This window comes from Tachypleus tridentatus, chromosome 3, assembly GCF_004210375.1.
Source record: "Tachypleus tridentatus isolate NWPU-2018 chromosome 3, ASM421037v1, whole genome shotgun sequence".
Lineage (NCBI taxonomy): Eukaryota > Metazoa > Arthropoda > Merostomata > Xiphosura > Limulidae > Tachypleus > Tachypleus tridentatus.
This window is the reverse complement of record NC_134827.1, coordinates 79,404,603-79,429,071: the sequence shown is the minus strand read 5'-3', so window position 1 is coordinate 79,429,071 and position 24,469 is coordinate 79,404,603. Positions and strand designations below refer to the sequence as shown.

At 36.2% G+C, this 24,469-nt stretch overlaps 1 protein-coding gene across 3 annotated transcripts in view; it reads right to left on the bottom strand.

Moving 5' to 3' along the window:
- LOC143247295 (soma ferritin-like) overlaps window positions 1-24,469 on the bottom strand; it is an 83,409-nt gene that overhangs the window by 41,749 nt on the left and 17,191 nt on the right. The window contains exon 1 of one of the 3 annotated variants that reach the window (XM_076495087.1): window positions 23,972-24,165. The exons of the other annotated variants lie outside the window; for them this stretch is intronic. The gene's annotated coding sequence lies outside the window, so the exon portion shown is untranslated. Of the gene's footprint in view, window positions 1-23,971; window positions 24,166-24,469 lie in introns of those variants that run through there. 3 annotated transcript variants of the gene reach the window in all.

The window sequence follows — 24,469 nt, the reverse complement described above, 5'->3', positions numbered from 1 at the left end:
TTTTTGTGTTTTCTTATTTCAGTCTATAACCTAACACTTTTCCAACAATACAATGATTTCAACAATAAGCTTTGCTACCTAATACCTGAACAAACGTTGTAGAAATGTGTATTATAGATTCGAATACATTTATTATTTAAAAACCTTGAAGTTTTTTTTTTACTGTTAGTTGCGGTTTGTGTTCTATTGTGATTATAAGACCGTTTATTGCTAGCATTAAAATGCCTTTTATACATCAATACGCACTGTAGAGAATAAATAACCTATGGTTTTAATGTTGATCGCGATGACTTTGGTCATTTTGTTTTAGTCACGATTTGTTTGTTTGTTTTTGAATTTCACGCAAAGCTTCACAGGGGTTAATTTAGTAGTGTAAAACTAGAGGGAAGGTCATCACCTCTCACCGCCAACTCTTGGGCTATTCTTTTACCAACCAATAATGTGATTAACCGTCACATTATAACGCTCAACAGCTGAAAGGGCGAGCATGTTTGGTGTGACGGGCATTCGAACCCGCGACCCTCAGATTACGAGTCGAGTGCCTTACACCACCTGGTCATGCTGGGTCGTTTTGTCACGAGTTTCTTACTGTTTGTTGTTTCAGAATTTTTGCACAAAGGTACATGAGAGTATTTCTGCGTATAAGCTGTCCTACTTTTGGAGTGATGAATTGGAAGGAACTAAGCTATTTTTATTTGACCGAATAGTAGGGACTGACCGTTACTCTTATAATGCATCCATGATCCCCAAGTTATGGGCCAAGAGTCATGAAGCTTCTGCACGTTCTGACCAATTTCTGAGTGGAACATTAGTTTTTAATGTGTTTGAATAGGTTCGGAAATTATTTTGCCTTTTCTTTTTTTAAAGTTAGCTGAGAAATTCTTTCTGATATACCTTTATATCAAGCCATCCCACAAGTAATATCCGAAAATTTAATACAGAAAGTGCATCATCATTTCTGTCTTTGTAGAATGTGACTGAAATATGTAATAGGACGTGTATAAAAATGTTCAGACAAATAAAATAAACTAACCAAACTCAACTTTTTCAGATCATTAATCAAATAAACCCTTATGAAGATGGATGTGTCTGAGGAGCACATTAGGCATATAATGCTTCATGAGTTTAAAAAAGGCAATAGTGCAGCAGAAACTACACGAAACATTCAAGGTGTTTATGGTGCAGAGTCTCTCAATGAAAGAAAATGTCAAATGTGGTTTCAGAAGTTCAGATCAGGTGCCTACAACTTAAGTGATGCGCCACGTTCAGGTCGTCCTGTTGAGATTAATGATTACTTGCTGCTGGCTACACTTGATGAAGATTGTGCTGTAACATTTTAAGAACTAGCTCAGAAGGTTAATTTAACCCATTGAACAGTTCACCAACTTGAAAAGGTGTCAAAACTTGAGAAATCATTTCCCCATGATTTGACAGAAGCCAACCTTAGCGCAAGAGTGGACATTTGCACTTCTCTGTACTTTCGTGAACGTAACTCACCTTTTTTTGGACAGGTTAGTGACTGGAGATGAAAAATGGATATATTATAAAAATGTTAAGGAAAGTCTTGTTAAGTGTTTGGTGGATATTGTTGGTGTGATCCACTTTGAGTTGCTGCCGCTCAATATAACGATTACATCAGACTTCTATTGTCAACAGTTAGAGCGCTTGAATTTTTCATTGAAATAAAAGAGGTCTGCTTTGATGAATCGTAAAGGTATTATGTTACACCAGGATAATGCACGGTTCCATACAATAAGGATCACATCTGCAAAAAATTGAAGAGCTAGACTTGGTAAAGCTCACACATCTTCCTTATTCTCCAGACATCTGATTATGTAACAACATTTTTACTTTTTCTTGTTCTTAGGCAGAAAGTGTTATTTCTGAATTGCTTTTGCCTAAAGTAAATGGAAAAGACCTATTTTTCTCTTCAAACTTTGCTTTTGTGACCCGGGTAATGAAATTTTCAAATTTACTCATTTTCCAGAATATTCCAGAATATTAAATAGATTCAGTGCTGAGTAGCTGATAGAAAACTTTCTCGAACTTACAAAAATTTTCTAGAAGGTTGTAGAACTTACGAGAATTTTCATAGTACAGGGGCTCACCACTCATCACTTCAGTTTAGTTCTAGCTTCTTAAGTGAACACATAGACCTATCTAAAGGTGTCGTTCCCACCATTGTACATAAAATTGTGTTTTATAAAACAATCTGTCACAGATCTTGATAAGGAGTCTGGAGCCTTCAAGTACCTTCGAGACTTCTTCTTTAAGCTGTCTGAGGCAAAGGTCAAAGCTGGTGTCTTCGTTGGATCACTAATAAAGAAGATCCTGGAATGCACAGAATTCCCCAAGAAGCTCACAGTAGGAAGGAAATAAGCTTGGGGCAGCTTTGTCGCAGTGGTTCGGGGCTTCTTGGGCAATCACAAGACCGAAAATTATGTGGAACTGGTTGAGACTCTGGTGTAGAACTACGGCAAAATGGGCTGCAGGATGTCCCTGAAAGTCCGTATCCTTGACGCTCATCTTGATAAGATCAAGGAGAACATGGGAGCATACTCAGAGGAGCAAGGGGAGCGCTTCCACCAAGATATACTGGACATTGAACGCCGCTACGAAAACATGATGGGAGACTGGGAGCTGATACGTGAAAGTGATTTACATTACAGTCGCAAATCTCGAAAAACTACTCACTTCTAAACATTTATGTATAACTTTAGTATAAATACATGTAAATGTTGAATCATATTATTGTTTTATGCAGACCTTATGTAAATGAAAATGTGAAAATTTACCTGTTTTAACATAGAAAATAGGTTAATTTCTAAATTTCATTATCCAGGTCGCAAGAGCATAGTTTGAAGGGAATAATGGCCATTTTCTGTACGTTTACAAAATAAGCAATTAACAAATAACATATACTATCCAGGAACAAAATTTGTGTTATTATCTATTCCGTAATTTGCAGAACTATCTTGATAGAAAAGAGTTTTGAACACATGAAGATGTCAAAACTAACCTCTCTACATTCTTTTCCTCCAAACCCCAAGAATTTTATAGAAGTGACATTCAGAAGCTTGTGAATATTTGGCATGAAGTAATTAATAATAATGTAACTTACATTATTGATTAAATAACATTAAAAGTGTTTGAAATCATTTCTCTTTTTCTGAACCTAAAATCGGACATTACTTAAGGGATAACCTGATAATTTGGTATTACACCCAATTTAGCTGTTTTTACATTCAGGCTATTATATTTTATTTTCAAGGTTTTTTTTTGTCGTATTATCTTTTAGTCCTGAAAATGAGAAGTACATAGAAAACTAAAATATATATTAAAAAAAGGTTGTCGAATTTTCCAAAGAAGACGCCAACTTGGGAACCACCGGTCCACAGTTCGGCATGCCAATCGTCGGTCTACGCTCGGCTCCAGCAGTTTGTTCTCGTAAGCTTCGAGAATTATACAAAACAGGAAGAATTGTCAGTTGAAATCAGGTTAGAAAAAAAACAAACTTGTAAGGTGAAACTGTGTGTTACCCACGTGTTTCGACATGCCGATTTCTAGAGACCCTCGAGTTGCTACTGGTTGAAGGGCTATAAGTATATTGAACCCTAGGCAATAAGCCAAGCCATTAAATTTGAGGTGACTGTTCGTTAGGTCCTTGTTTTAGTAATATTAGTTAGGAAATGAAATTACAAATATGTAAATATAACATACAATTATCCTTGTATTTGTGTTTTTAAAGTGATTTTGTATCATCGACAGGAAGTACTCCCAACAATTGTACAATAAAAAGCAGTGATTGTTTTTCTTTGTTTGTTTTTTGAATTTCGCACAAAGCTACTCGAGGGCTATCTGTGCTAGCCGTCCCTAATTTAGCAGTGTAAGATTAGAGGGAAGGCAGCTAGTCATCACTACCCACCGCCAACTCTTGGGCTACTCTTTTACTAACGAATAGTGGGATTGACCGTCACATTATAATGCCCCCACGGCTGAAAGGGCGAGCATGTTTGGCGCGACGGGGATGCGAACCCACGACCCTCAGATTACGAGTCGCACGCTTGGCCATGCCGGGCCTCAAAATAGTAAGTATCTGGAAAGCAAGTATCTACGAAGTGTTTGTACAATAGTTTTGTGCACACCTACTCGAGGGACCTTATAACACTAAATATGATTTTTTTTCTTTAATTGAACACTCATTGTTTGGTATTACAAGGCTGTTTATTTCTAGCATTTAGTTTGTTTTGAATTTCGCGCAAAGCTACACGAGGGTTATATGCGCTAGTCGTCCCTCATTTAACATTGATAGGCTAAAAGGAATGCAGCTATTCAACACTACCCATCACAAACTGTTGGACTACATTTTAACAATAAGCAGTGGGAGTAACTATCACATAAAAACGTCTGTATGGCTTAAAGGACGAGCACGTTCGGTAACTGGGGTTCAAACTCGCGACCCGCATATTACGAGTCGAGCGCCTTAATCACCAGACGATATCAGGCCCAAGCATACACAGGCTTGCAAATTTAAACTTTATAAAAGTTGTTTTTGTTTTAGTAACATATTTTCCATAATTCAATTATCCAGAATTCGAAAATAATATTACTTTTCATTCTATCACGCATGAATGTTTTGCAGGTGTGAAAAAAATAACAACTCTTACTTAAACCAGACTATCATTTTGTTTACCACAATAAACATTTTTATTCATATGTTTAGGTTATAGAACAATCAGCAAACCTTTCATGTCGCGATTGGTCTAAAGAAATCTATAACCAATGGTTGTCAACGTTTTACGCATAACAAAATGTGACTTGATTTCAATAAAAAAGATTCACTTATGTAATACATGATGGGGAAAAATGGATATCATTTTAAAATTCAGCGCACAAGAATTATTGTAGATCATGTAAAAATGTCAAGAGAATAAAATCATCATAGGCTTGTGTAATTGAAGTATCAGTATCATGGAAGTGTGTTTTTATACTAATCTGAATACAATCATCCACAGAATATGTGCTTTTACATTATACTTTTTGGCACAGTTTCAACACTTCAATGTATATTTTATATTCATAAGCTTTGTATCTTTCTTTCACGACTGTAACATTGATAGTTATCGGTCTGAACCATGGCATCCACCAACAATTTCATTTGCTCAATTTAAAATTCACTGTGTTGGCTCTACTTCGATAAGACTGAATAAGACATCTGTGTAACATTAATTTTCGAGTATCAATCTCTTACGGATCGATATGAATCCTGTACAGTATGACATTCTAAACACTAATATTCCACACGTCCTGTCTAGACAAAACCAGGCACATAATTAGAAGATTAACATCTAACCAGACCTCCCTGAGGTCGAGAGTGCACTCGGTTAAAAAAGAAAAGAAAGTATTGACCTATTACGCTTTAGTTATTATACATATTGTTACCGTATTAACCTATTATGTTTTAGTTATTATACATATTGTTACCGTATTGACCTATTATGTTCTAGTTATTATACATATTGTTACCGTATTGACCTATTACGCTTTAGTTATTATTCATATTGTTACCGTATTGACCTATTACGCTTTAGTTATTATACATATTGTTACCGTATTGACCTATTACGTTTTAGTTATTATACATATTGTTACCGTATTGACCTATTACGTTTTAGTTATTATGCTATTTGATTTTATTGGAGAGTTTCACTTCACACATTTTATTTTGCGTTGCTTCACCTCACATTGTTTTACTATTAAATATGATTTGAAACAAACAGGAATGTTTCGTTCATTACATACATTTTCCCTGTATTGTTTACCAAGAAATCTCATCAAAACTCACTGAAAAGAGAGCTTCTCCGAGCGGTTGTGCTCAACCTGTGTTTGTGGCATTGTAAGCGTTGAATACAAGTAGATTGACAATTCAAATAACATTTTCCAATAAACAAAACTGTCATACACACACACACATAAGTAAAAGAGCAAGTTTCCTTTAGCAATCTTACGAACAAGACACATTGTATATATTTTCTGTTATAAATATAGAAAATATACTTAAGTTTACAAGATACATGCATTATTTATAACATAAAGTAAAACCCTTATAACAGTGGTTAGAGGGAGTTATCGTTTTGTATCAAGACTTCTGGAACCTAGGTGCTTTTGTGACATCATCAATATAAGTTAACATGTGTATTAAGCCATATATATATTTTTTGGTAACAGCATGGAGCCAAAATAGGGGTTTGAGTAAATAATGCGTGCAGTATGTCCAGCCTTGTTTCCTTAGTTTTTACGATCTCTATTTACAGGTTTTTAAATTTCCATTTTTTATTTATCTTGCAAGTTCTATAGTTCAACAATAATACCACGTAAGTAAGAACAAAAATAACTTTCCAGAGGGCTTGTTAAGACAATGAGTTTTGTATATTCTAAAGGAAACATGAAACCAGGCATTTTAATTTTCGAGCTTTTACAAGAAATGAAAGTCGCGTTTACAAACTTATTTTTAAAAAATATAGAAATATTTAAAACCAACTTTACTTCTCACATCATATTAGATTCAGGTTTCGGGTGTCACGCTTGTATTTTGTGTAAAGGTACGAAGCTAAAACGCATATCGTTGTTCAGTTTTCTTAAGGTTTGCTCAAAGAAATCGATCTGTGATTCTAAGATTACTCTTAGCGCAACCTTTGTAGAACACCCATCCATCTACTCTCTCACACACACACATATACAGATGACGATGTAAAAAAGTCCACATACCACTGAGAACAATAAAGTTACTTAGGAAGGTTTGTACAAGGTATATGATGATTCATTCACATACCACTGAGAACCATAAAGTTAGTTCAGGAGGGTTTGCACAAGGTATGTGATAATTCATTCACATACCACTGAGAACCATAAAGTTAGTTCAGGAAGGTTTGCACAAGTTATGTGATAATTCATTCACATTCCACTGAGAACCATAAAGTTAGTTCAGAAAGGTTTGCACAAGATATATGGTGATTCAAAAGTTGTCACAGAACATATTTATTCTCAATTAGCGTAAATTGAAGACGGAACAGTCCGGAACGACGTTCCGCTTCTGCAAAATTGAAGCCACCAGTGTTCCTGGTCTCCTGGTTGAAATGTCAGATGTGTCACAAAATGGAGTTTCATCTCCTTCTAAACCCAATTCTAACCATAGAGTCCACGTCTATTTCTAATAGAAGTACTGTTTTTAGACAGATTTCGTTTTAGCTTATACACATTTCATTCGAAATCTTAATCCCCATTTACTGATTGTTTAATAATTTGTTGTTAACCACAAAGCTACACCATTGGCTATCTGTGCTGTGTCCATCACAAATATAAAAGGCCTTTTTTTTTTTAGATTTATAAGCCTTCAAACTTATAGCTGAGCCACTTGGGGGGGGGGTCAATTGATAAACTAGGGAGAAGAATGATAAACTGGAGTTAAAATGTTAAGACTAAACGGCACTTTATAGGCACGTGGCTCAAACGATTAGATTAGAGACTTTACACACATCCGTCCATAAGTTTGAATAACTGACCAGAAAAAATTGTTTGTTTCCTTGTTTTTGAATTTCGCGCAAAGCTACACGAGAGTTATTTGTGCTAACCGTCCCTAATTTAGCAGTGTAAGACTACAGGGAAGGCAGCTGTTTATCACCATCCACCGCTAATGTTGGCCCACTCTTTTATCAATGAATAGTGGGATTTACTGTTACATTATAATGCCCCCACGGCTGAAAGGGCGAGTATGTTTGGTGTGACGGGGCTTACGAGTAGAGTATCTTAACCACCTGGCCATGCCGGGCCTGATCAGAAAGAGAGACAAAGGGAATGTGGACAACAAGCATCACCCGTGGCCACAAGGTCTTTCTTGTTTATTGGGAAAATGCTTCCACAGCCGACACTGCTAAACATGTTCTGTGGCATTACGTCTTAAGCTTTGGACCAATCAGCACCTCAATACGTTTATTGTTACGCCACGCTCTAACTCTACAAAAAGAAATAAAAATCAACTCTAGCTTCGCGAGAAAAGAGATTTAGGTATCTAGTTTAATGTTTTCAAAAACCTTCGACATGTCCGCAAACTTTCCCGAATAAAACTTACAGAGGCGAGAGTGGTTTAGAATTAGTTTAACTGGACTATGAATAAGAAAATCCATGGTTTGCATCCCATGACCCCAAAAAAAGCGCTTCACATTTTGGTATCACTATTTCATCAGACAAGGATGACACAAAAGTGTTTGTGGTCAGGGCTGGATGGATATTTCAGTGTAATTACTTTACACTTGTGTTCGTTATAATAGAATATCCAATCAGAAGCGGGCAACAATAGTCTCATTAACAAAGGTGGCGCAGTTCTGATCTGAAAACACTGCAGATAACTCAGCTTCCAATTTCAAAAACTGTTTGAACAAAAAAGAAACGTACTTTAGAATGCCAGAAAATAATTATTTTACATTCTCGTATGCTGAAAAAGAATGATATGTGGATTATCTTTTTTTTTTTTTAATTCTGTATAACATCAGGCTTTTTAAGGAACGTAATGTGTTAATGTTGAAATTACATCACGAAGTTTTAAACTGTTTCATTCTGTTATCGATGTTTGACTCGTAATCAACCTAATCACGTTTCAGCTGATAATCAGATATAATATTTCTAATTAAGTTAGCTGCTCTAATATTGACACAGAACCTTTAAGATTTTCTTGAATTCATTTGAACCACCTTATTTTCTTTTCTTTTCGAATTATTTATGATTTGTTAACAGACCACACTGAGTTTGGGAATTACAATTGTCTTAAGTTTCAAATCACCTACCTATCCCCCCTTTTTTAATTTATCTAACTGAAGATGCCATTAATAACTGCCTTCTCGAAAATTCAGTTATTCCAAGCGTTTCCCAGTGTCAACCGTGTTTTAACTTCTGAGTTCTTCGACTAAATATTTCAACATCCGATTTTTTTTGTCGTTCTGCACGACAAATTGACAATTTGCGTGTAGCGTACCAATTCAATTCGAAATAAAAATTCTTACTTTGGGAGAAATAGACTGAAAAATAAAACGAACTAGCCAAGTGTGCCAGTATTATATTACTGTTAAAAAAACACTACAAAATATATATTGAAATAGTGAATTGTACAGTACATTCCAGAATACTCCCTATAATTTTTGATATCCATATAAGAAACATAGCTATTATAAATAACTATATATGAAACTAAGTATTAAAAATGTTATAATTACAGATATATTTATATAAATATAATCATATTATCAATGTAACAACGTAACTTGAAATGTTTTGATTTTATAAAGTAACTAGATCATGAAATCAACAGCAATAATAAGGCTTGAAAGACGTTCCGGAAAACTGTATCCATTGTTTGATCCAATTCGTCAAGATAATTTTCGATTGGCTAAATCTGTACATTTTTGCTTGATACAGTAACTGTTTTCCTTTTTTTTTAAATTTCGCTTCACAAGAGCTATCTGTGATGGCCGTCCCTAATTTAGCAATTAACACTAGAGGGAAGACAGCTAGTCATCACCCCTCACCGCCAACTCTTGGCCTACTCTTTTACAAACGAATAGTGGGATTGACCGTAACATTATAACGTCCCCACGGCTGAAAGGGCGAGCATGTTTGATGCGACGGGGATTCGAACCCGCGACCCTTAGATTACGAGTCGAACGCCTTAACCCACCTGGCCATGCAGGGCCTACAGTTCATGTCTCATCTGCACAGTACATTTTATATTGCAACTAGGAACCATTCATTCATCAGTTATAACTGTTAATTCATGTGCACAGTATCTTCTACGTTAGAACAAGGGACCATCCGTTAATTACGACTACTTATGCCTGAGTATAGTACAATTTATTATTAAATTGCAAAAAACAAAATAACAGAAATATAACAGGTATGAACTGAAGTAATCCCGTCACGCTAATAGTTAGTTTCAGTTATCTGCTTTATGTGTGTAGTGGGAATCAAACCTAGCATTCTAGCTTTATAAGCACTCAAGACCACAGCTAAATGATCTGGGGATGAGCATTAAAAGAGAGATACGTTTTAAATGATTGAAAATGAAAGAGATAAAAAAGGGGATCTACGTGCTGCGCTAATGTAAGACCCCAGGCTGTAGACCCTCAAGTGATCTTATAATGTCCTGGCACACACAATAAAAACTAGTAAATAATTCCGTCATACTTTCCTACTCCTTTATAGGCTTCCAGAGAAAACGTGTGTGCTGATATCGTAAAAACGGATGCGTTGTGCGTTTCGTCCACCAGGTTGGGTTACAGTCGTCACTGAGAGATATCCAATTAATGGTGTGTTTATGAAATGATAAAAACCCTCTAACAGGAAACGCCTTCGAAAGGTGGATTTTTTTTTTTTTTGTTGAGGGGTGAACAAAACTGGAATATAGGTGTGTTTGTTATTGTTAAACCCATAGCTGCACAATGAGCTATGCCTGGCTGCGCCCACCGAACCCATTTTGTTTTTAGCATTATAACCTTCAGAGTTATGTGGCTGTAGGTATGGTGGCATTACTCACATAGTATTTAACTATTTGTGGTACGAAGCTGTTGCTGATGCTTTTTGTTTATTACCAGAGGTCATCAGTGCAATTTGAATACTTACCATTTCGTTCGATCCCTATCAATATCACATTAATTGACACTAGTCATGTCGTCTGAATATAATTATTAAGATTTTAATCTTATTTTAAGAAGTTATACTACATCAATGAGATTAGAACTTGGTTATCTTCCAAATATAACGGTTGATCATGTGATATGTATAGAGAATACACCTATGAAACTTCAGAATAAAATTTACCTAGAATGCAGGTGAGTTTTCAGACGCTATCTGCAAATTACGCTTAAATCAATCAATGTTCTTGTTCTTCACTACGCTGTACAAAAATAGTCGTACTGCAAAGTTCTGCTGTTCTTCACATGCGAGTAACTAAAATTACGTCATAAAATATATCCACGTTCATTTTACGGGTTCGAGGAAACAGTTAGCAATGACACGTAAAGGAATTTATCATATATAAACGTAGCGTGTAAGAAATACAGCCATTTTCTACCAAGTTTCAGCGTTTGATAATTAGGGTCCAAATTTTTTATTGGTTGACGCTTCCTAAAAATAAAATACAGGAAATTACGTAAAAGTGTGGTTTCTTTGATGTTAAGCGCGTAGCTGCGCAAGGACTCTCTGTACTCTGTCAACCGTGGGTATCAAAACCTGATTTTTAGTGTTAAGTATTTTGACCTACCACTGAGTCACTGGGAGACAAAATTAAATCAAGTTAACCTCTACTTTATCCACGCACGAGACGGATATTATCATCATATCCTTATATAAAGAACACGTTAAATCCAAGGTTTAACCTTATCTTTCTTTTTGTTTATTTATATTTATTGCGCACTTTAATTAGTGTTAAGACCAAATTCAAGATTCTTTGATAGATTGTTTAGGCAGAGTATTCATGATGAAACTTTGTAGAATAAACAGCAACTGCCTGTTGTGGAGATGAAAGGCGGAAGACTTTCGAAACGTCGTCCTCCACAACAGGCAGATGCCGTACATTCTAATAAAGTTTCATCAAATTCAAGATAGTTATATTTATTGTGCACTTTAATTAGTGTTTAAACCAAATTCAATATATTTATTGCGCACTTTAATCATTGTTAATTTGTTAAAAACTAAGACTTATGGACATTATAATGCACTCTTGATGAAAGTAGGGCGCGAAACACATAAATATGTGTATATATTCGTATATGATCAGTTTCTTCAAACACAAATAAGTAAAAATATCTTTTAATTTTCAGTTACATCGCAACAATTTCTATTCTATTTTATTCCATAGAACCCAGACAAGGGGAAGGTATGCCTCGTTCGTTTGACGTCACGTCTAGCCTAAAATCGTTACAAGCGGTGCCTGCCAAAACCTCCTTAACTGGAAAGGTTTATATACCACACCCTCATTACATCTGGAAGTGAACTTAGTAATCAAAGTCAATTGTTATGGTTTAATTGTATCACGAGTTGATTTAACTCGGGTAGCATTTCACTTAGCAGCGGATGGCTGAACGTTAAGGCCAGCCACAGAAATCAGTAATTTGAAAAAGAAAACACACGTAATAATTAACAACTATGAAACAACATTTAACTGAAGCAATATATACATATATATTGTATACGAATCTGTTACATTTCAGAATAAGATAATTTGATAAATGCAGCTGTCTTTCTACAGTATGTTCATTCTTTAAGTTACAGTTTTCGTATATAGTGTTGAAAGTTAGTATTTTGGGTCACGGTGGGACAGCGGAAGGTTTTCCGAGTTATAATACTTAAAATCAGGGGTTTGATTCCACAAGGGGGAGACAGCACGTATGCTGTGAAACATAGTTTGATTCCACAAGGGGGACACAGCACGTATGCTGTGAAACATAGTTTGATTCCACAAGGGGGACACAGTACGTACGCTGTGAAACATAATTTGATTCCACAAGGGGGACACAGCACGTACGCTGTGAAACATAGTTTCTCCAATGATAATTAGTTTCCTATTTTAATTTCCTATGTTAGTCATCTTACGTGACATATAAACCAAGGAACCACTTGAAGACGGAAGGGGGAGATATAGCTGATCCCACTTTTAATATGGTGGGCACATGAAGTGTCCACAGTCATTAGCCCCCACCTCTCATGAGAAAAATGGATTGCTTGCTATTCTTATAATATGGCCACAACTCCGACTGGACTAGACAACTCCCACTAATTTTCGTGTATTATAACTGAAAAGTATTTACTTTGGTGTTATTATTAACAGTTTCATTTTTAGCATATATATAATTCAAAAATTACGTATTGAACACTATGTAACACAAATTTTGTTCCTGGATAGTGTGTGTTATTTCTTAATTGCTTACGTTATAAACGTACAGAAAATGACCATTATTCCCTTCAAACTTTGCTTTTGTGACCTAGATAATGAAATTTAGAAATTAACCTACTGAAAACGGGCAAATTTGCACATTTTCATTCATATAAAGTCTGAATAAAACAACATATGAATCAAGATTTACATGTATTTATACTAAAGTTATACAAAAATGTTTAGAAGTGAGTAGTTTTTCGAGGTTTGCGACTGTAATGTAAATCACTTTCACGTATCAGCTCCCAGTCTCCCATCATGTTTTCGTAGCGGCGTTCAATGTCCAGTATATCTTGGTGGAAGCGCTCCCCTTGCTCCTCTGAGTATGCTCCCATGTTCTCCTTGATTTTATCAAGATGAGCGTCAAGGATATGGACTTTCAGGGACATCCTGCAGCCCATTTTGCCGTAGTTCTTCACCAGAGTCTCAACCAGTTCCACATAATTTTCGGTCTTGTGATTGCCCAAGATGTCCCGAACCACTGCGACAAAACTGCCCCAAGCTTATTTTTCCTTCCTACTGTGAGCTTCTTGAGGAATTCTGTGCATTCCAGAATCTTCTTTATTAGTGATCCAACGAAGACACCAGCTTTGACCTTTGCCTCAGACAGCTTAGAGAAGAAGTCTTGAAGACACTTGAAGGCTCCAGACTCCTTATCAAGATCTGTGACAGATGATTTTATAAGACCCAATTTTATGTGCAATGATGGAAACATTCTGGAGGTCCATTAGTGGCTCACACTTGACATTGTGTCTCCCCACAAAGAACTCGGTCCGTTGTGGCCAGTGCTTCTTGTTGTAGTGTGCTGCGGCGTCCTTACAAAGATAACAGGGAAACTTAGTAAAGCCTCCTTGGAGACCCATCAGGAATGCCACCATATTGAAGTCTCCGATAACCTCCCAGCCATACTCATCATACTTCAAGGCTTCTAGCAAGGTCTTAACGCTGTTGTATTCCTCTTTGAGGTGCAACGAATGAGCCAGGGGAAGAGACGGATACTTATTCCCGTTATGGAGCAGTACAGCTTTGAGGCTTCTGGATGTGCTATCAATGAAGAAGCACCATTCGTTCGGGTTACAGGCAATCCCAGTTGACTCGCACAGGCTGGACACATTGTGGCAGAAACAGAGCTCATCCTGACAAGTGAAGAAGCTTGAAAAATGTCGGTGACGCTTTCTCTGACTTGCGACTTGCACACTTTCATCTAACCAATCCTACTTAGATATCAAAAGCTCGGCATTCGACTTTGTTAGACAAAGATATCTGAATCTACTTGGAATGTTCTGGAAAACGGGTAAATTTGAAAATTTCATTTCCCAGATCACAAAAGCAAAGTTTGAAGAGAAAAATAGATCTTTTCCGTTTACTTTAGGCATAGGAAAAAGTAAAAAATTGTTACATAGTGTTATTTATTTGACTTTTGCTCAGTTTCGGGTAAAGCTGCTTATTTCGCATACTTGCCAAAAAGAAGTGTACTGCACTAGTTGTTCCTTATTTGTCAAAAAAAATGACGTACATAATGCGACTACTTTAATCGAATAGTGGAGTATGACCGTCATTCTTATAACGCATCCACGGCCCCAAAGTACAGCTTCTTTGAAACGGGTGGTAAACCATGGATTCTAGGATTTACGGTCCAACACACTACCTATCAACTCATTCCTAATCTCATAACGCTGATCTACTGAGATCAATGTTTTTATTTCATTCATTTGTTATCGAAACCAACGTCATACGTACTTCTTTAGTTAAACCCGGCATGGCCAGGCGGGTTAAGGCGTTCGACTCGTAATCTGAGGGTCGCGGATTCGAATCCCGGTCGCACCAAACATGCTCGCACTTTCAGCCGTGGGGGCATTATAATTTGACGGTCAATCCCACTATTCGTTGGTAAAAGAGTAGCCCAAGATTTGGCGGTGGGTGGTGATAACTAGCTGCCTTCCCTCTAGTCTTACACTGCTAAATTAGGGACGGCTAGCGCAGATAGCCCTCGAGTAGCTTTGCGCGAAATTTAAAAACAAACAATACTTAAACTGAGAATCTGTTATTAAACTATTAGAATAACAACTATATTTAAAGCACGACTGTCTAGGGAAGGAAATCAATAAAGACATATCTCTTCTGCAAGGTCTTATATAAGTTCCAGTAATATGTAATGTTTTTAACAATTTCTTTTATTAAATATGTCACTCATCTCTTTGGTTTATAAGATTTAGAGTTTAATATTTGTAATGGCTACAAAGAGATCAGGGTCTTGTATGGTTGGCTCTACCCACTACAGGTATCGACACCCGATTGTTAGAATCGTAAACTTGTAGACTTGCCGCTGAGCCATTGGAGGTTGTTAAGTCTTCTCCGATAATTTGGGTGGGTCCCGGGTTCGAATCTCCGTCGCACCAAACATACTTTACCTTTCAGTCGTGGGGGCGTTATAATGTGACGGTCAATCCCAGTATTCGTTGGTAAAAGAGTAGTCCAAGAGTTCGCGTTCGGTGGTGATAACTAGCTGCCTTCCCTCTAGTCTTACACTGTTAAATTAGGGACGGCTAGCGCAGATAGCCCTCGTGAGCTTTGCGCGAAATTAAAAAAAACAAACAAAATAAACCGATAAATTTTATGTGGCACGTAAAAGTTCTGAAAATACATATACGATTTCTTTCATAAACACAATGTAATGAAAAGAATGTACTCAGCACAGAGTGTAAGTTACTCTTTATCGATGTTTTAATAATTAGAAAAAATAAATAAAAATTCTAAAAACACTTCATCTTTATTACGTATATCTCTTCTTTTTTCTCTGGAATTGTGGCCTAGAGGCTAGGGCATTCGATTCGTATTGTAAGAGTTGCGGGTTCAAATCACATCCCTCAATGTACTTGCTTTATCAGCCGCGAGTGTGTTATAATGTGACGGTCAATCTCACTATTCGTTGATAAAGTAACACAAGAGTTGGGGGTGGTTACTGTTGATCAGCTACCTTCTCTCGAATGTACCGCTTGAAAATTATGGACGGCTAGCGTAGATAGCTCTTGAATATCTTTGCACGAAATTCAACAAACAAACTCTCTGGAATTCGGAGCCACCTATGAGTATTTCACATTATTTATTGATTAGTATAAGCTATTTTCAGAAAGCCGTTGATCTCCAACGGTCGTATTAATATCATTAGCTTGTTCTCCATTTTCGGTATATGGAAAAAAAAGAAGAAATTTTCCAAAACATGTTGAACATGAAAACAGCCAGTGAATATCTAGATTTCTTACACATACGTTTTAGTCACATCACATGGAGCTGAGGGGTTAGCGTGCATTAGGATTTATGGCTCGCGACCTGTTGCGGCAAAAATGCACTCCCGATTTTACAGCCATGGGAGAACTGTAAGATTGGCAAACGAGTTCTGATGTCTGATTAGACAAGAGTAGTCCAAGAGGTGGCGTCGGGTGCTTTTGAATTGCTGCTTACAGTTTATTCTCTTAGTTCACAATTAGGGACAACTATATATAGATCGCCATTGCGCAGTTTGCGCAAAAACTCTAAAACAAAGAAACGCATCATCTAGGTGTATTTAATAAATTATCATTATTATATTGCAGGTACAAATTATGAGATATCTGATACCCACGTGTCCGAATTATCTAAGTGTCTCACAGCTTTCGCTAAAACGAATTTAAATATGGTGTGTGTATATATATGAGAAGACTGTAGCAGTTTCTGTAACAATCGATGTTTATTGGAAACGATAACGATTGCGTTATATTAGAAACAACCTAACAAGTATCTAAAGAATCTTCGAGTCTTTTATCAACTGGAGTTTTTCGACATTTAATAATAACACTCTTAAAGGGGGTCAGCAGACGGTGAGAATCTTTAACACATCGAAAAGTTGTTTTTTCAGGTGAAGAACCACTTCTTATGGCGCAAAAAACACTGTTATTGATTGTGCAACAAGAAGAGGTACAGAGATGTAGACGTAATGTGAAACGATCCAGAAAGAGATATTTAGGCTTAGATTATTAGACTGTTGAGGTCCTTGGGAAACCAAAACATTTTTTGGGGAATTCTGTTTCATAAAAATACAAATTCATATTCGAGAGATGTCTTTAGTATTCAGCTCCTTAAGTTACACCCAATGGCACAACCGTACATCTGCGTACATCGCTAGAAATCCAGTTTCAATACCCGTATTGGACAGAGCACAGATGGTTTATTGCGTATCTTTGTGCTTTAGTTCAAACAAACAGTAAATTAAACAAAGACTCGACCTACGAAACGTTTAGTTTTAAACCTTGAAACTTTTCGGTATTCATTCTATGTCGTGTGGACATCTGACTTGACATTCAAAAAAGCTTTATAGTATTTCATAGAAAGTAAAAAAAATTAAAACGTGATATTAGAATGCTCACTGTATGTATATATATATATATATAAAATTTCAGCTATATATGGGTATCTGCGCAAAAAGCCACATTGGCTATCTGTTGTGCTAACAGTTTGGTTTGTTTTGAATTACGCACAAAGCTACAAGAATGTTTTTTTGCGCTAGCCGTCCCTAATTTTCCAGTGTAAGACTAGAGGGGAGTTAGCTAGTCATCACCATCCACCGCAAACTCTTAGGCTATTCTTTTACCAACGAAAAGTGTGATTGACCGTCACATAATAACGCCCCACGGATGAAAGGGCGAGCATGTGTGGTGTGACGGGAATTCGAATCCTCAGATTGCGAGTCGAGTGCCTTAACCATCTGGCTATGTCAGGCCGGTGGGTAACGGATGGAATCGAATTCCGGTATTTAGTGGTGTTAAAAATTCAAACCTTACGTTACATTTGACACACCGGAGCCCTAATCGCCCCTATTTTGACCTGGTAACACAGGGAAATTAGTTAATTAACAGCACCCATCTTGGACTTCGTCAACTGAAAGGCGCAATTTGGCCATCACTCTTTTAACGTACCCGTAGCACAGGACAAATCATATTTTTGTGGTAACGATACATGATCCATGTACCTTAAGATTCGCAGTCCAGCATGCTAACAACGGGGTCACGCCCGTCTGTTAAGATCACTGCCCAGTACTTTCATTTCTAATATATTCTCAATTATCTGTAAAGGAGTCTCATCACTGATATATTATAAATTAAGTGAACGATGCTGTCATCACTGACAAACAACAAATTATTTGAACAATACCAAATTTACTGATACATTGTAAAGTGCCTGAACTATAATGTTCTCACTGTTGTATTGTATATTGTTTGCTCAACAGTGTTGTTACCGCAAAATCTCTGGACAGCATTGCCATTATGACAGTATTATCGTTTTAATCTGAGAGTTTCCCTGTGGAAAGCCGCAATATCGATTTCAGAATTTAGTACTTAATAAAAGTGTATTTACTAAAGTGCTTCCACATAATTAACAAAAGTGCTGAAGTAGCAACCACACTGAATTCTTAATTTTTTATCTAGTCGTAGTGTAATAATTAAAGAAAAGCTTTCACCTTAATCAAGAAATGAATTGATCTGTATAATAGCAAGATCTAAATATTGACAAAAGTTTGCCATTTTATGACACCATTCTATTGGATAAAAGTTTTGCATCTTGCAACATCATCGTCTACAAGAGGGTTTAACATATTTTGACGTCATCCCAATTGACAAAATCTTAGGATATTCTAACTTTATACTATAAGAATGAATATAACATTTTTGGAACCATTCTATTGGACAGGACAAAGTTTTTGCATCTTGTCAGATCATCGTCTGCAAAAGAATTTGACATCTTTGGACATCATTCTAATAACGAAAGTTTTTGCATCCTGCTACCCAATTCTGTGTAAGAAAGCTGAACATCTTTTAACATCATCTCATTTGACAACATTGCGGCATCACTTTATTACTGATATCAAAAATTAACACGTTTCGCTCTATCTTTAACAGTACGGGTTGGCATCTTTTAAATTTGTCCTGCATTAATAAGATGTATCTATTTTTCATGGTCCTGTTTGATACACATCATCCGAAATATCTTCATGTTTCTAGATATAATCCACTCATCGAGCGCAAGCACTTAGTACGCATGATAAGCATTTCGAATGAGAATATTAGTGGCCAAGAAATATGCACACTTACGTGCACTTATGCATTTACAGAAAAAGAATACAAAAAAGGCGAATTATAGTTGGTAAGGTAGATTACAGCTACATTGGACTCTAAACCTAATATATCACGTAGATAACATGAATTTATTGGTAAGGTAGAATACGGCTACAACGGACTCTAAACCTTATCTATCACGTAGATAAGATGAAATGAAACGGTAAGGTAGAATACAGCTACAACGGACTCTAAATCTAATCTATCACGTAGATAACATGAAATTAGATAAAAGATCCACCTTAATTGGTTTATTCTAATTTTGTAGCTGGTAAATGTTAATGACTCTACAGGACTGGAAAGTTTATCTATGTTAGGCATGAAACACAAACTACGTACATTACGAAGTCTCTTTGTCAGTGCTTCTTGTTTTTAGCAAAACTCTGCACAATGCGATATTTGTGATCTCTCCACCGAAGCGAATCGAACTTCTGATTTTAGCATTACAATTCTGTAAACTTACCACTGTCACATTGGAGTTTCTTGACAATACTAGGGTTATCTAACAGTACCAGGGTTGTCTGACAATACTAGAGTTATCTGACAGTACAGGATTGACTGGCAATGCTAGGGTTATCTAACAGTACCAGGGTTGTCTGACAATACTAAAGATATCTGACAGTACCAGGATTGTTTGGCAATACTAGGATTATCTGACAGTACTACGTCACTTAACGTATACAATTAGAATACCCTTTTACAAAAAAAAACAACAACAAACGAACAATTTTGGGAAGCGATTTTTGTTCGTAAGCGCTGATACCCTGAACGTGGTTGTCTGGTGTTGTATAGTAATAGCTAATGAAAAAGCACCATCCTATTGAAAGCTAGGTTCTTTGTGAGAAGTAGTTATCTAAACATATTTTCTTTTTTAAGAACTCTTTAGTTAAACGAAGCAGCGTGTGCACAGTTTGAAATCAATATGTCTATCTCTTATTCGTCAGTAAACCATTTCGTCTTTAAATATCAATGAGCTATAAGTTGTACTATTTGAGAAGAGTCGTTTGGATCACTGCAGTAACGCGAGAAGTTAGAGACTGAATGATTAATATAAGACGAAGTCCACGAATAGATGAACGTGATCGTTTCTGCAAATACCGAGAGTTGAGAAAGCAAGGGCTTTAACTACGTTAGTTCGTTCGTGCTCATGCGAATATTGGACTACATAATATCTTAGATATCAACATCACAATTGATAATGGAAACGTGTTATTGAACCTCATAGAAACTAGTAGATATATACATATAGTCTAATTTCATTGCAACTACTTAGGTACTTGAAAATAAAACTAACAAAAAATACAGTTTAATGGAAGGAATGTCATTCTAAAGTGTTGTCATATTTAGCGGTATTTTACTCCAGCCTTGGGGTCGTGACCTTTTGTTTCGCCACGATCTCTTTACATTTCATGTGCTGTTACGTAAGCGCGTGACTTGTATTCAAAGGTTACGAATGTTAATGCCAGACTTTAGTAAGATGAAGTTAAACATTGCCATTAACAGTATATACTTTTAAACTTTAATAACAGACTATTAATTTTGCTTACAGTTTACCGCTGACCCATGGTCAGGGGACAAATTGGACAACACCGCTTGTCTTGAGCTCATTAGTGAAACGTGAACGAAAATAAACGAACTTTCTTTGTTTTATCGCTGGAATCGAGCCTCGGACTCTACTGTTGAAAGTTTGTAAACTTGCTGCTGTCCCAATAGGGAATACGACCTTTGTAATTTGTAGACATATTTTAAGTTCGCTTGCTGCCGTTATAAAAGTCACTCGTTTGAACGATCTTACCAAATTCTAACAACGTTAATAAAAATATCAGATATTGAATTGTCCCATAATAAAGATAAATTACAGCAAACACCGTTATATTATTCAGTCGACTAATTTTTCACTTTCATCAGTGTAGTTAATCATAGTTGGCTAACACTTTGAAAACAGTCAGTTATATTTATTGTAAAACAGTAGGTTATTAATCTCTCTTATTAAACAAAACGTAAACTTCAGTGACGCAGAGGCCTAATCTCTTCTTTGAATTCCTACTTCCATTGCAGTAGACTAGTTTCGCTGTATTCACAATGCTGCTTGAAAGAGTAAAGCAAATGACTAAAGCAGGCCTCATCTAGTGGTGGAACGTAAGCAATGAATAATAATGAGATTTTACTGTGATAGTATGTCTCGTGTTATCCAAACACCAATACCGTCTTAGGTTATGGTGATGAGCAAAGGACTGTACTATTGCAACATTATTAGTCACTGTATTTTTATACAGTAAGCCTAACACTGTTGTCCTGTAATATGCAATTGATTATTATCAAGGCTTCGCTAGGAGAAGGCGCTCACACAAAAAACAAATGCTAAGCTAATGGTTAACATTCAAAACAATCATTTACTTTATGAAGCTCACTAAGCGTTGTCTAACTGCCGAAAGCGAAAATTTGTCTCTTTATTATTTGCTTGAGCGCAAAGCAATGCGATTGGCTGCCTGAGCTGTGTTCTAAAGAGTCCCAAACCCAGTTTTTAACGCTATGTCTTCAGACTAACCGCCGGGACACCAGGAGGCTACAAAAGTTTGTTAACCTTTTAATTGACATAAAATCTGTTTTTTAAATTGAATTGAGTAGTTTTGGGTAAATTTAATAAAAAACTACAACACAGTCAACATTATTTGATACTTTTGGAGAAATACAATATATCTGTCATTTCATTATAAAAACATTTACAACAATCTGGGGGAAACTGTATTGCCTAAGCCAATGGAAAGGTTAATTGTACCAGAGTAATTCTCTGTATTGTGTCAAATGAAATATCGTACACTAAAAGAAGGGATACAGACTAGGTGTTTTTCTTACAAAACTCGTCCTCAGTGGCAAAGTGGTATATCTGCAGACTCGCACCGCCAGAAACTGGGTTTCGATACCCGTGGTGGGCAGAGCACAGGTAGTCCATTGTGTAACTTTGTGTATATTTCCAAACCAGCTTGCAAAACTCATATATGCATATGCCTATCTCTGTAGTCTATATATTTTATTGTAAGTAAAGCATTTGAAAAAGATCTTTATCTCGGAGGATTTTCTGTTTAGATGACGTCATAACACACATACACACACTGGAACACAAACTTACTGGCTCGCTACCACCACCACCCCTTTATATCTTATTATTATTTATTGTTGTGTATATTTGTTACTACCATTATTGTTTCCATTTTTAAACACCAAGTATCCAGTGTATAGAAAATGAACTTAACGGCAGATTGGGAGGAAGAACAATTAGAGGGAGTAACTCTATATTTACTGCACTATACAGTATTATTCCTCGTCTGTCACTTCAGAGTTAGGGATGTCTGGCACATGTAACCCTCGCACAGCTGTGAGCGAAATGCAACAAAATAAACACAAAACAAAATTCGTATCGTCTAACATTATTAACATAAACACAAAATAAAAGTTGTATTGTATAACGCAATGAATATAAACCCAAACAAAAGTCGTCTTTTTATAAAGTTGTATTTAGTAAACTTTAAAAATAGGACAAGGTATACCTTTATAAGTAAACATGTCAACGGTTGGTGATGCTAAAGTTATGTCTTTATAAGTAAATATACCAACGTTGGCTACATAAAAATTCTGATTTTATAAGTAAACGTGTCAACGGTTGGTGAAACTAAAATTCTGTCCTAGTGATCTAAAATCACACATCAAAATCAGAAACTTTTAGTTAACTAGAACCAGTCTTTCTTTATCTAAGAACCAGAATTATACCATTCTAAAACGCAAGTTTTTCCCTAAGAATTAGAGATTTAAAGTGTTCAGTAACAAGTATGTAATATATTAAAGGACCGGAATTTAAACTGTCGAAGAATAAGACCTGTCTTCTGAACTACTTCGCTCTCCGTATTGGTTCAAAATGATAAATTACCGTGTTATTTTTGTTTTATTACGAGAAGCAGGGGAAAACCTCAGTAGTCCCTTGACTTTCCAAGAACATCAGTAAGAACCGAAAGATTGATATAGAATCATTGTAACTTTAGTAAGAACACTACGTGGCCTTGAACACCGAGCGAACTTTGTTTCACAGTCGAAACTCCAAGCGCACGAGAACGTTGTGTGTGTTTCTACATCTGCAACCAGCAGTGTTTTCTAATGTAATCGGAGAAACAGCTTTCTGTTGGTAAAGCTTTATTTATACATTACTACTATACTGTTAAACTTATTGCTGTTCTTTGGGTGTACGAAATCGTATAATTATTTATAAATGTATTTATATTAACAACTATATACGGCAACAACTATTGTCGTTAACCCTTCTTCTAATACAAAGCATAGTTAAAATACTATTGCTGTAAACTATTTTATTGCACAGTCTTACCCTGTTAAATTAGGGACGGCTAACGCAGGTACCGTCGTGTAGCTTTGTGCGAAATTCAAAATAAGCTCTACCCACCATGAATGAACGTCAAAGTGAATGAGGGAATTAGTGTTAATTATTGAAGCTATGTACTCGTCTCTACAAGTTCACAATTGTACCATGTTAGCCTAATGTTAGACTACTTAAGGAAAATATATCATACTCTATAAAGATTTAATAAGTGTTATTTTGTGCGACTGAGTAGAGCAATACATGTATTAATTGAGGTAGAACTCAATATTTATGCAAGATTGTGAAAATCTTTGTTTGTTTATTATTAAAATAGATAGAGCTTACCCAAGACGTCCCCCCACTTCGCACTTCTTGAACCGGGTTCCGATACCCATGATGGGCACAGCACAAATAGCCCATCGTATAGCTTTGGGCGTAATTCCAAACAAAAACAAAAAAACAAGCAAACAAACTTACCAAAGTTTTCTAGAGGCGCATTGGATGAAATAAGACGGATGACTTGGTCCTCGCTCATGAACTTGTGTCACACGATACTGTCAAACCGTCTTTCTTCTAAATATCGTGTTTTCTCGTCCATTGGTTTTGAAAACAACCGAGTTGTTAAGAATGTAGTGGAAACTCATAAAACTACAGATTCGAGTGAGTCAGGATTCCAACCTCGCCAATGTGGTCACTTGAAATAGCGTTCAAAGTCCATTAAAACTTTCTGGAATCTTTGTGTTTATATTCCAGAACAATTAGGACAGATGTCGCTTTTCTACATCGATCGTGATGTCTGTAGAATGATGCCATTGTTTTAGAGTGTAGACTTAATAGTGACTTATCTACGATTTTTTTTCACCGTGGCGATTCGAACCTTGGACTTTAGCTTTGTAAATCGGTAAACTTACCGCTCGGATCAGTCTTGTCCTAAACTTGTGTCTTGGTTCATCCTTACCGTAAACTTTTGTCTTG